Raw genomic sequence first — 13,010 nt, 5'->3', positions numbered from 1 at the left:
AAGTGGAAGTGGGTACAACTATGATTAAAAATAAAAATCATTTTCAAGCTTCCAAGGTGTTACCAACAAAATATGCTTTAAAAAAAAAAAAAAAGAGAATGCAAGAGGCAAGGAGATTGACTGATGAACAAGTATTTCTGTGCAAAGCTAATGAAGGCAATGTTTACAGCACACACTTATTTATTTACGCTTCCCTTCCCCGAGCCCTCCGTGTGCCATGGGTTTCGGGATGTATTAATGGCACTGAAAACCGGAGAACCTTCCAACTGCAAGTTACAGTAGTCACTGTGTCAGTGGAAACAATGAGTCACAGACATTCAACCTGGGACGAGCTGTGGCAGCACCTTACACGTGTCACCAGTGTGTCATGTGACATGGCTGTTGCCATGGTGAGGCTCCATGTTCAGGAAATGTGTTAAGTCTCTTAGAAGGCACCCAGCCATCCCTCAAGATACCCGGGCCCGTGAACGTATTCTGAAATCTTTCTTCTGCTGATAACATTGTGATTGGCTTCCTCTCTGGGAATCTTGCTGGAAGGGTGGGGCGGGGGGAGTCACTTGGGGAAAGCATAGAGAAAGTGAAGTACAGTGTCCCCAGTTTTGGGGGGGGCGAGGGCCCTGGCACACTGAGAATAGCAATGTCTTTAGAAATAATTAGCTTGAATTATTCCAATGGAATAAAAATAACAGCGTCAAGGAGGGGAGTAATTTTTATATTACTTATACAATTTCCATGAATTAAAACAAAGGACAAAGCCAAAGATACAAAGAGTATCTACCTGATTTCTTGTGTAGAACAAAAGAATTATATTAATTAAGGAGATATGGATGAATGATCTCGATCATGTTTACCAAAAAATCCTCCTCTTGAGCTTTTCCAACCCAAGTCTCCAAATTCACCCTAGCACTACTTCTGTCATCTAAAAATAGGAAGGAAAACAGTAAGAGGCTCACAGTCATGAGGATTAAATGACTGACTGCAAAAAAAAAAAAAAGAAAAGAAAGCAGGGGCAGGGACTGAACAGAGGGTCTGGCACCCAGTAAGCTCCTGCTGCAGGTAGCAGATTCATGGTTATGATGTGACTTCCGCACACTTACCTGTCTTGAAACAAAGAGAAGTCTATTCCAGCAAACTGAGTTTCAAGGGAAGATTTATGATTCTTTAGCAGCAGTTTATGTGCCAGCTTCCCAGATTTAAAATTGAGGAAGTGGGTTAGGAAAAGTCAAAACATTTCATTTCCAAATGATAAAGACAGTTCTTTTTCAGAAAGAAGCACCTTTAAGTGAAGCATATACATATAAATGTGGATACATACACAGAATATGATTCTATGGCTTTGGGTGCTGTAAGAAAAACAAGCACGGTGGCCACAGGACACTCAAAACCAATGCAGGAGAGGGACAGCGGCGGTTGCAGGAAGGATGGTGAGAGGGAAGAGGAGTCTCCAAATCACCATGATGCTGTCATGCAGAAGAGATGGGCTATTTTGAATCCCAAAGTACCAAACCGAAGGACTGAGTAGAAAACCCAGGGGTGGCAGATTTGAGCACAGGGTAAGAAAGAACTTCCTAGCCCTACAGTTTGGTCAAAGATAAAACAGGCTTCTGCTCAAAGATACAAGTTGATCATCCCCAGAGTTTTATTCAAATACAGTTTGGGGACCCTTGGTTACCCATGTAGCAGCAATGCAATCTCAAAGATTGAGGGACAGAATACTAGGGCAGCCCTGAGCTTCACTGCTCCTTTGTATGCAGAATGTCTACGAGTCTTTGCATGTGTACAGTATGCACAAACGTATATACGCACATAACGTTCCCATCCCACTCCAGATACTCTACAGAAACAATGTAAAATTGGTTGCAATGATTGCAAACCAGATCTTTTATTTGGGACAAGCTTTAAGGCTAATGCTTAGCTGTTATTTACTAAAAACTACTCTTTGCCAACTCTTTTTGAATGCTTTACGGAAGTTCAGGCATTTAAACAAACCCCAAATCACCTAAACCTTAGGTGTTATTACCATTTACATTTTAAAAGTGAAGAAACTGAGGCACAGAGCGATGTGGCTCAGCCAAGATTAAACTGTCAGTAAGGGGCACAACCAGGGTTCAAACCCAAGCTGTCCAGCCAACATCCTGTGTTCTCAATCACCGCACACAGCTGCTGATTACACATTAAAGGTTCTATGTTGCAACTCCTGAGTCCTGAAATACATTTACCTTTCATTTAACAAAAACTGACAAGCCCTTTGAAAGCTTTCGACACACTTCTGCCTTTGTGTATTCTCTCTCCCACATCCTCCCCTTCTCATTACAATGGACGTTTACATGAAAACACAATATTTGCTTCATGAAGGTTCATCTTTTCCGGATGTTTGTTTCCCCACTACAGTAACAATACCTTGATTCATGAGTGCTGGCTTGCTGACAATCACCAACTCTTTCCCCTTACGTTTAATTCAGTTTAGTGCAACCTGGAGAAAGAAATCTTCCTCCAGATCCTTCTCCTATACATTTAAGACCCTCCTCTCCATTTCTGTTTGCTCCATCTCTCACCAGCAGGCTTCCTGGAGAACCACGGCTGCTCACCACCATCTCTACAGGCCTTTCCTCAGCTGATGCTGCTTTCTCTTTGGGTCTTTGTTTTATGGAAGCACCTCCCTCTACAAATTCACTTTTCCCCACTTCCCCTGCCTGGACTTCCTCACCTGTTCGCAACAGGAAAAATTAAACTGTCCAGCAAAGAAAGGAAAGAAGACTCTGATTGGAGGCACCCTCTTTCGAGATGGTGTACACTCATTTCTGAACACTCCTGTTCTCTAGAAGTGTCTTCAAAGAACACCAATAGATTCTATACCTAATGCACCTGCCCTTCTCTCCCCTCGCCCTCACGGTCACTACAGGGACATTCAGAAGAAAATTTTCCACACATTCGATACCACCTCTAAGAGTCTGGCTCTGTCCAAGTGGTGGTTGGCCTTGGACGAAATCTCTATTTTTCTCTATGTTGCATTTACGCAGTGTTATTTCAGAAACCAGACTTACTATGGTAATTCTGTTTGTGCTACATATTTAATGTATAACAAATGCATTAATATACAACTCTTTCCTTTGTCAAAATATTCCCTTTTGTTGCCTAGGAAATTCATTTCAAATTCCTCTGGTGAGACGCACGACACGTGTTAGAAAGCACTGCTTTTGAAGAAGACACAGATCGGATGTCACTTTTCAGAGTGACACTTTTCTCCTATCCCTGGATTTCCCTTTCACATCATCTTTCACCCCAGGGCTCACTTCCAGTTATATATTTCTCTTGGACTACCTATAGGGGTAGGGGACAGTTCACTAAATTTCACTCTAAATCAATAAATAATTGCACAGGACAGCCTATCTCAAGACAAGAATTACATGAAAGCTGGTGACATTATCATTTGATCAGAAACTGAAGAGCTGGCCATCAACTGCAAGGTCAGGGAGCCATGGGAGTACAAAGACCTGAGCCATGGCCACCACATAATGCCCGTCTCCTACTCAACTAGGGCTTCGCAAACCAAGGGCCTATGGCCCAACTACAAGTTGCCACCAGAAGCGAAGGGTAGATTTTACTCTTACAGGGCAGAAAAACAAAATTAGTATCTCTCTTTACTGACACATGAAAACTGTATGAAATTCAAATTTCCTTCTGTGTCAATAAATTTTGCTGGAACACAGCCACACCCATATATTTACATATGGTCCACGGCACTACAGGCTATGAGGGCAGAAGTGACAGAGGGGAACAGTGGTTAACAGGCCAGGTGGCTCAAAAGTCTACAGTATTCACTCTCTGGCAGTTTCTAGAAGTAGTGTGTTCATCCTTGACAAGGAGAAGTCTAATCAGCCTCTCATCAGCATGAACACACACGTACTTTTTAAAAAAAATTACACGAAGTTTTCAAAGAAAACCACAGTACTAGGAAAAAGAGAGTTAGGAAACTCCACATCTCCAGCACCAGGACCAGATAAACAGCTCTCCCTTTGGTAAGTGGGGCACAGACTGGAGATACAGACGCCCACCCATCAGCACCCTTCTGGCCTTGTTTTCCACAGGCTGAGTTTTGGTTCCCCTAATTTCTCATGCAGTTCTGCAGACTGTTAACCGTCCTAAGAGTAAACTACCCTGAAATCTTTTTAAAGCAGCAACATTATTAACAATTAAAAAGCTGCCGCCACACATGCACAATAACCTTCTTATATTTTAATATGCATATCCATAGACTGATGATAACAGCACAGAGAGATTGACAGGAAATGACTGAGTGTAATGGCTCCAGAGGAGACACTGCATTGATCAGTAAATAATACACGTTTCCTGAAACTGTCTAACTGCATATTTACACTTGTCAGCTCACGTGCACTTCGATGACAGAATTCTTTCTCAAACATCTATGTAAAAACTCTAATACTGACTTTTAAAATGTGCTTTACTACAAAAAGCACTCTCCTAAGGCTAATACAAACTTTAAATTCACCAAAGAGCAGCACTTGGAGCGTTCCCTGCCATTGGCGCGATATTCCTGGTTAAAGGATATTTGCAAATGTCTCACCAGGGTTAAAATACAAGTTGCAGGTAATTCATACTTAATGTTTGTAAGGCTCTAAGCACTGTACTATGCGTTATTCACAGCCAGTGAGGCCAGTATCACTCCCATTTGGCAGATGAAGACATTGAGGCTAGAAAGGACAGGCGATATGGCTCAGAGTATACTTAGTGAGACCTGAAGCTACCTTTCTAATTCAGGAACCAAGTTCCTCCTAATCAGGCAACTTGTGTCTGGCTGTGGGTCTGAAAGTCAGTATTCAGCACGTTTCCCAGGTAGTCTGCAGGTGACACTCTAAAACCACAGTCCCAAGGATCTGGAGGTCTACAACAAAATCGGATGGGCCCTGGGTTCGGATCTCCTCTACTCCTCTCCAAAATTGCCAGTAAGAGGATTAGAGGGAAGATCTCTAACACACATGTTAAAGCTTCTGGCATGGCAGATATATTCAGTTATTTCCACTATCATTACTTCCCAGGTTGGTCAGGGAACGTATGTCAGGTGATACCACTGTATCCACACGGTCCAGATCACAATTGCAGTCAATGCCCTGGCACCAGCACCTGTAACACCAGGCTTCAGGGTGGTGTGCAGCAACCTGGCTCTACCCTCCGACGGCTTACCGAGCACCAGCTAGACAGCGAGCTAGTAAGTGCTCGCCCCAGCCCTCACACTCACACACACATGTACCTCTTTAACGATAACAGTTTTCAAAAGATTAAAAAGTACAGAAAATAGTACAATGAACCCCCTTGGAGCCATCGGCCAGATTCTGTAACTATTACAGTTATGTCCCATTTTTTTCTTTTCTTCCTTTCTGAACATTTGTAAAAGATATCATCATAATCATTTCACCCGTATATAAATTCACGATATAACTTTTAAAAATAAAAATTTTTTAAAAAGCTCCCTTAATAATACCTGAAGGAGCCTGCTGTTCAAAGTGATAACAATCTCACAGCACTTACTTGAAACTAGTCAACTGGTCATCTGGTTTGAAAGTTTATCCTAAAGGAGCAAAAGTCACCGTAGTCCACAGACAAGAGACCTAAGTGACCTGATAAAGGGACAGGACCTGGCTCTCCACCACCTTTCTGTCACCCCGGCCTCACAGGCCCCGAAGTCGAGGTGTTCCCTTCCTGCACCCATTTTCCTGGCCGCTGGAATAGCTGCACGGCTCTGCTCCTGAGGTCAAGGGATAAAAGCCACCTGCCAGGGGTTTGGGACACGATTCGGTGCTACCACCGGGAGCATCTGTACTTAAAAAGAAAATGAGAGGAAGTGTGCAATGCTGAGCCCAGTGGCACAACCTAGGGAGAATTTTGTACTAAGAAAAAGAAAAAAAAAGCCAGTGAGGAATATTTTAAAAAGGAATTTTGGAAGAAGCCATTCCCTTTTATATCACTGGTTCTATAAAAATCCTGTCTGTGGATTAAGCTGCAGTTTTAAATGAGTTAGATTCCATTTCTTTCATAAAGACAAGTATAAACTACAAAATCTTCTCTGCTGGAATCAAATAAAAGGACCTCCGAGAACCGTGGAATCTATCTGAAGGTGGGGACATGCCAGGTCCTCATGGCAAGGACCAAAGGTTTGAAACTGGCTCCACTGGGGTTAAAACCCACTTCTAACACTGGCTCTGTAATCCTGAACAGTGGACCTGAGCACAGAGCTTCTCAACAATAAATCCAGAATAATAATACCCAGAACACAGAGGTGCTGTTGGATTAAATGAGATGATCTACGTGATCCCTACAACTGTATGCGGAAAAATAAGTGCTTAATGAACATAGTTATCATGATTATTTGTCACAAACACTACTAAAATCTCACAGAATACAGAAGGGATAAAAAGACTTCATGTGAGCCTGTGCCAACCCATTAAATGGAACTGCAGAGGATCCCGTGGAGAGGAGACCTGGGAGTCTCCAAGAGATCAGACCATGGCCAGGACCTGTTCATTTTGTCACGCTTGACTAAGGTCAACCACATCCCCCTGTGAACACCCTCACCCACAATCACTTTCCAGAACTCTGGTTACCCCAACCAACACAAGTATAATAATAATAGACAGCATACTGAAAAAAATTTAAATGTATGTTAACTAAATGATAGCTTAAATGTGCTAATTGCCCATTTTTCTTCAGGAAGGAATTAAAATGATGGCAATTCTCAACAGGCAGCACGCAGCATGCTACACACTACATGGAAGTTTCCTTCTCTTAGCTACAGTGCAGGACTCACATCAAGTCAACAGAAAACTGTATTTTTTGAAAACAACACGCAATACAGTCTTCAGTTCCTAGAATTTTGCATCATGGAAGATATCGTTTAAAATATAATAGCTGAATGCCTCCCTCCCTGGTATTGTTAGCTTTGTTGTATTGATAAAAACTAAGATTAGTATGCAAAAGGGAATTGTAAGTAACCTGTCCCACATCGATCAGCACCAGACACGTGTGGGTGCCCTTCCCTTCAAGAAAGACAGGGGCTGGCAGTGAAAGTCTGGGTTTAGTTCTCACGCCACCACTTCCTCCCTGTGTTGGAGTCTGGGGTGGTGCAGAGGTAAAAAAAAGAGCAAGAACAGTCTCTTTTGTGTCTTTTCCAAAGACATAAAAATTGAAAAACAAAGTCAAACTATAATGCTGCAATATTTCACACACGTAACACGAAAGCCCAAAAAAGGGTGGAAAATAATCTACCAAACAAATTCAATGAGTATGTTTTCAAATATCTAATCATGACAGAAACTTACCACTGCCAAAATTGCTTGTGTACGTGAGTATAAACAAGCGAGGACTTTGTTAATGACAACGTGCTTTGTATGGGGGTAAGCACTGGGTATACAAAGAGAAACCAGAAAGACTCCTCCAAAGGCCTCATACATTACGGTGTTCCTCCTATATGAATGTAAGTCTGCAAGCTTGCCTAAGGGTTTAGGAGGGATGATTCTGTGGCTCCGTCACGCAGTGGAAGAGAAGGAATACAATCAATTAATGATGTCTACCACAGGCACAGAGACTGGGTGTGAGAAAGAGGAATGACAAAATTGAAAGTGTGTCAAGAATGTTTTGCCACCCCTGATTTAGGCAAAAAGCTTGACGCTTTGTGTAAGTGTCATGTGAACAAAAGCCTGCCCGATACGTTAAAAGTTTACTCTACAGTGAACTGGTGTCCAGAAAATGCGTGTATAATCCCATAAAGGGCTTAGAGAGAAATGGCAAATATCTGCAATATAAATGCAGATTACCTTTATTACAAAGTTGGACCATATTCTCATTCCTAGACTAATTTCCTATATCATAAAACCTATATTCAATTTTATAAATAGCATACACCAAGAATCATAAATTCAGTTAATGCAGAAATTTAACAGATTTTTTTTTAATAAAAGTGAGAAAAGGCTGTTTTAGGCAAGTATCCGAAAAGACAGAAAGGGTTCTTTCTTTGAAGATATGTTTTTCCCTCTGACTTTACCTCCTTGGGGACATAACTAGGAAAGAAATAAATTTCACGGCTAATATATAGGAAGTAACATGTTTAACGTTATCCAATGAATTTATATCTACCTATACCATATAAATTTGTCTCACATAAACTGTCACTTCCAACAGAATTCATTAAAACAATGTTATAGCTTCTGACTTAAACGCAGTCTTCTAATTGGAATTTAATCTTACAACAGTAGTTGGTGGATTTTTTAAATTGACAAATGGAATAATTCATTAATTTGTCTTATAGCTCTGTCCGGAGAATGTAAAAGTAAATCTGACACAGACATTGGCTGGCCACTGCTCTGAGGGATGGAGGAGGGGCAGAGGCTCCTTCATCATCTGTGAATCTCACCCCCTCTGCTGTGCAGGAAGGAATGGACACTCCTTACCATCCCAAGCTACTGCACTGTTACTAATATATTCCATTACCTCCACATCAATGTCCCACTCATTTCTGATCTTCATCAAGCCAGACAATGGTTTCCACCACTGGCCTCTACCCAATTAGCTATATGGAAAATATTCAGCCAACTACATTACTTGTATTCACTTAGGAATTGGAGAGAAGCAAAATAAACGCCTTGAAAATACTTGGGAGAGAAAATGTAAGTTGACACTATCTCCGCACGCTGGAGCCCAAGTTATACAGTCTGATAGGCAGCTGCCAGCACTCATAACTGCTTATTAAATCTAGCCTCTCTTTATGGCGTGAGTGAGGATCTGTATTTTTACCAATATTAGGTTCATTGTGTTAGGAAAGAAACCAAAATACTTAAGATCATTCACTCCAGCTTATAAAACATATTATGTAGTTTATTAAATTGTTAAAATTACTTTTCAAAGTCAAAATTTCAGGGACTGGAAGTTTAAGTGCAACAAAGTGGCCTGGCCCACTGACAGGATGCAGCCCAAGGTGGCCAGCGGGCGACTCCTCAGCTGGCACTGCTGCCCCAGAGCACCAGCCAACTGCTCCCCCCTTTTCCCAGAAGTTTGCATGGCCACGACTGTGCCTCCAAACCAGTGACTAAAAACAATCCACTTTCTGGAGTTCTATTTTAAAAGCAAGGAATTCTCAGCCCAAAAGTTGCCTTTACCAAATCTGATGTGCAAACGGTGTATTTTCCCCTATTTCTGCCTCTTTCTAGAGGCAAAAGCTAAGAATTGTGATTGTGGGAAGAAAGAGAAACTATGCACAAATGAGGGAAAACAACTGTGGGCAAATCACACACAATGTTGCCACACGGTCCTTCTACCGTCTCACCAAACCCACCAACAGGGGACGGCTTCTCAAAAGGGACAATGCAGCGGCCCAGCAAAGCCTGACAGCCAGCACCTCCACCTCCCTCGTCAGCCCTTCTCAGGAACACTCTATGCAAATCCTGACTTATTATCACATTTATTAATAACACTGTGGCTAAACACCTACTAAATATGCAGCGGATCCAGCCACTCTTCCCTACTGGAATCCCATGATGTTTTTCATATAGGCACCAACTTCAAGTAGAGCTTCGCACCAGGGCAGCTGGAGGGGACTCTGCTGCTCTCCTGGTGAATGGTGGCAGTAAAGACCCAAAGTGCACAGACAGCCCTGCTTTCTGTTTCCTGCCCCTAAATTAATCGACTACCCAGGCATAATTATCACCAACATAAACTGAGTACATCACCCATTTTGCGACCGTTGCAATTTTTGGCAAAATGATCTATTTGTGCAAACCTTTCATCTCAGTTTCCCTGTATACCTGACTGAGGCACAGTCTGCTGTTCTGGCTGCCAACCCCTCTGACTCCGACCAACTCTACGGAGAGCGTTCCACTCAGAATTAGAGGTTATTTCAAGCCTGAAGACTCCAAATTATTAGCTGTAACAATTAATTAGAGCTTTTCTTGATTACTCAATAAACTGTGAAGTTCTAAAAGGTAAAGGACTATGAATGGATTCTTGACAATGGAAGGCTGAACAACCAATCAGATGCACAGGGCCTAGAAGGTTCAGGGTTAGTGCAGCACAGAAGGACGGAGTGAGTCCTTATCTAAATGTGGGAAAACTCTGGAGGAGGATAAACCATCAGAACCCAAAGCTCCAGCTCGTGTATTTCGGGTACCTCCACTTTCAACTAAAGATTCAGCAAAAGGAAGTTTATTACAGCCTGATAAATATAAAGCACTTCCTTTGAAAAAAATGGTATTCAATTAGGCCTAAGTACTATTTTTCTTCAAAAGAGGAATATTATAGTCCTTCAGACTGATTGCTTCAATAGTGGTCCTTACCTAGTTGAAATTAATGAGTAAGATGAGCCTACTATTCAATAAACCCATTCATGTGGTTTTGTTAAATTTCATGCATCAAGTTTTATGACAGTGAGAAAGTCAGATTCTCAATACAAAAGATAGAGGTGACAGGCCATCTACAGCCTGAGTTTGGTGCTACTTCAATAAAATTCCAAATTCTTCTGTGAGTTCTCATGTGCATATGAGATAAATTAAAGCTTTGTTCTCAACACTACCTGCATCCTCCAAGAAATAAATCTCCTTTACACGTATTCTCTGCTCACTGATCTACAGACCATTCACAAAAGCCTATTCCAGTGGCAAAGCACTGGAATCCTCAGAAGAACTTCACAGGAGAGGGAACCAACAGGCTTTCCCAAGGCCATCAGTGAAATAAATGATCCAAGAGTTCTCACACCTCTAACATCCCATGGTTCCAGCAACCATTTCTCTTCACTGTGGAAATCCTCACCTCATTGTGTTTCTGTTTGATATTTGCCTTGTCTCTTGCCAATGAAAGATTATTGTGACAAAGATAAAAGATTTTATTTTTTTCTCCATCTCTTATCTCCAGAAGAACAGAATAAAAAGTACAACGAGTCAGGAAACACAGTTGCCCATATGGAAGTGAACTTGAAAGCCAACCACCGTTATCTAAATGTGGGCTAGTTGCTTTACTAATGCTCCTTTTTTGTTTATGAAATGGGAGGGATTTATCCAAATGACCTCCAGCTATAAAATCTTTTAAAATCTGGCCCAAATACATACTGTGCCTGGGTACACAACAGTCAACACTACCCTCAAGATACGTTTATCATCTGAAGAGGTTGACTCTTGCGCCTCAATTTCTATGAATCAGATAAGCTAAAAAAAAAAAATCACTGATTGAGGACCAAATAATTGAGTCCACTCCTAACTCTACCCAGGCACTCAGCCCAGCTGAACTTCATGGGTGTTGGAAATGCCATTGTAAATTCAGGAGGCTCGGATAATTCCTAGGGTTTTGTCATTACTGACAGAGTAGGATTCTCTAACCTATATTCTTTTCTTTTTAATATAGAAATCAAAGAGAGACACTAATTTCCTGCATGTCAGATAAGTATTAGGTCTCCCAACTTCCGATAAAGGGGGTACTTTTTTTCTCCAAGACACTTCCTTTCATTAAACAGAATGTGTTTTGACTACAACAGCACTGAACCAAGATGAGCTTATTTATGTCAATGGCTGATACATGTCATTCAATGAACAAAACTTAAAATGAAGTAGTTCCCAATAAACTTGACCTCTCTGACAAAGCTACCACTGAGTGATGTCACAGTTCTATCCCAAAACACCTGGCCTCAACCAATTATTGTTTCTGATAAGGGCAAGTCACAGTGGCTCTTTACTACAGGGAAGCCATCAATTTGAGGGCCAGAAAAGGTGCAACTGAATACGAAAACCACTCATACCAGAAAAATATCATTATATCTCTTCTAACCCACTTTTAAAAGTTCAACATATAACCTGACCAGGCAAACTATGATAGAAAAAAATCCCCAGGATACCTTTGAGAACCCGGTCTCCAACTCTTCAGCTTTCTCACAAGGCCTACCACATGGAAGGTTTGGTTGGGACCCTCTCAAAGAACAAATGAGAATGACCTGGTCCCCAAAAGTCAAGATGAAGTAATTATTCTTATGCTTCATGGGTTCATACTGTCACCAGTTGTGAGAGGCTCAAAAAAGCAAGTACTTGCCAGGCCTGGTTGCACACACTTGTTACCCCAGCACTCTGAGAGGCTGAGGCAGGAGGATCATGAATTCAAACCCAGCCTGGGCAATTTAGCAAGAAATTGTACCAACACTTTAAAAGTGGCAGAGAGCTGGAGATGCAGCTTAGTCAAAGGCCATGTGTTCAAATTCCCCCATCACGAAAAACAAAAACATTTGTGCATGTGGTCCATCAGTTAAGACATTCTGCCCTTCAGAGGAGAATCTCTCACCCTCTGTGTACACTGCCCTCATGGACTTGTTGTCTTGGGACTTTTCAGATGAATAATCACCAACTTGCACTCACCCTTTTGGCTCTCAGGCATCACATCCATCCACTCATGACTGACGGCAAATCGAAGAAGGGATCGAAGCCCTCACCATTGCCAGAACTTTTTGTTCGGAAACCGGAATTGTCAGCAGAAGCGCCTGGGACACTACAAAACAAAAACATTTTTTACACATAACTAAGATGTAACTTGTAAAACCACCACTTCCTTAAACTTGAAAACAGCAAGACACACATAGAGTCTAGAGGTGGGGGAAAGCACCTTCCCAAAGAGGGTATGTCAATACAGTTAGTGCAAGCTGCCAAAGAGGACCGGAAATACTGTTTGCAAAAGGTTCGCTTGACTTCAACACATACACAGTAGGGCTCTTATTTACTGTGGACTTTGTACCACATATTTTAAATACTTCAGCAGTATAAAAGTATCATATCCCGTTATACAGGGTTTGGGTAACAACGGCCCTGTTTTCAGGTGTTAACACAAATCTTGGACAGACAGACGTACCATCTCTATTAAGTCATGACCTTCTCCAGAGGATAAGAAAAAACACGGATATGTTAATATCAATGATCTGAAATTACTTTTAAATAATAATGAAGGCTAAAACTAGTAAGAGAGGAAACCATTGT

At 41.6% G+C, this 13,010-nt stretch overlaps 1 protein-coding gene across 6 annotated transcripts in view; it reads right to left on the bottom strand.

The window, feature by feature from the left end:
- Positions 1-12,483, bottom strand: part of Foxp1 (forkhead box P1) — a 480,479-nt gene extending 467,996 nt beyond the window's left edge. For 4 of the 6 annotated variants that reach the window (XM_013513674.1, XM_013513677.1, XM_013513676.1 and 1 more), the window contains exon 1: positions 12,399-12,483. The gene's annotated coding sequence lies outside the window, so the exon portion shown is untranslated. The remainder of the gene's footprint in view (positions 1-12,398) is intronic. The other 2 variants (XM_013513675.1, XM_005383776.2) reach the window with 2 other exon arrangements.
- Between the last annotated feature and the right edge of the window lie 527 nt (positions 12,484-13,010).

Source organism: Chinchilla lanigera, unplaced genomic scaffold (assembly GCF_000276665.1).
Source record: "Chinchilla lanigera isolate Chin_1 unplaced genomic scaffold, ChiLan1.0 scaffold00020, whole genome shotgun sequence".
NCBI classification, from domain to species: domain Eukaryota; kingdom Metazoa; phylum Chordata; class Mammalia; order Rodentia; family Chinchillidae; genus Chinchilla; species Chinchilla lanigera.
The sequence above is the reverse complement of the archived record's forward strand: the minus strand, read 5'-3'. Positions and strand labels throughout refer to the sequence as shown.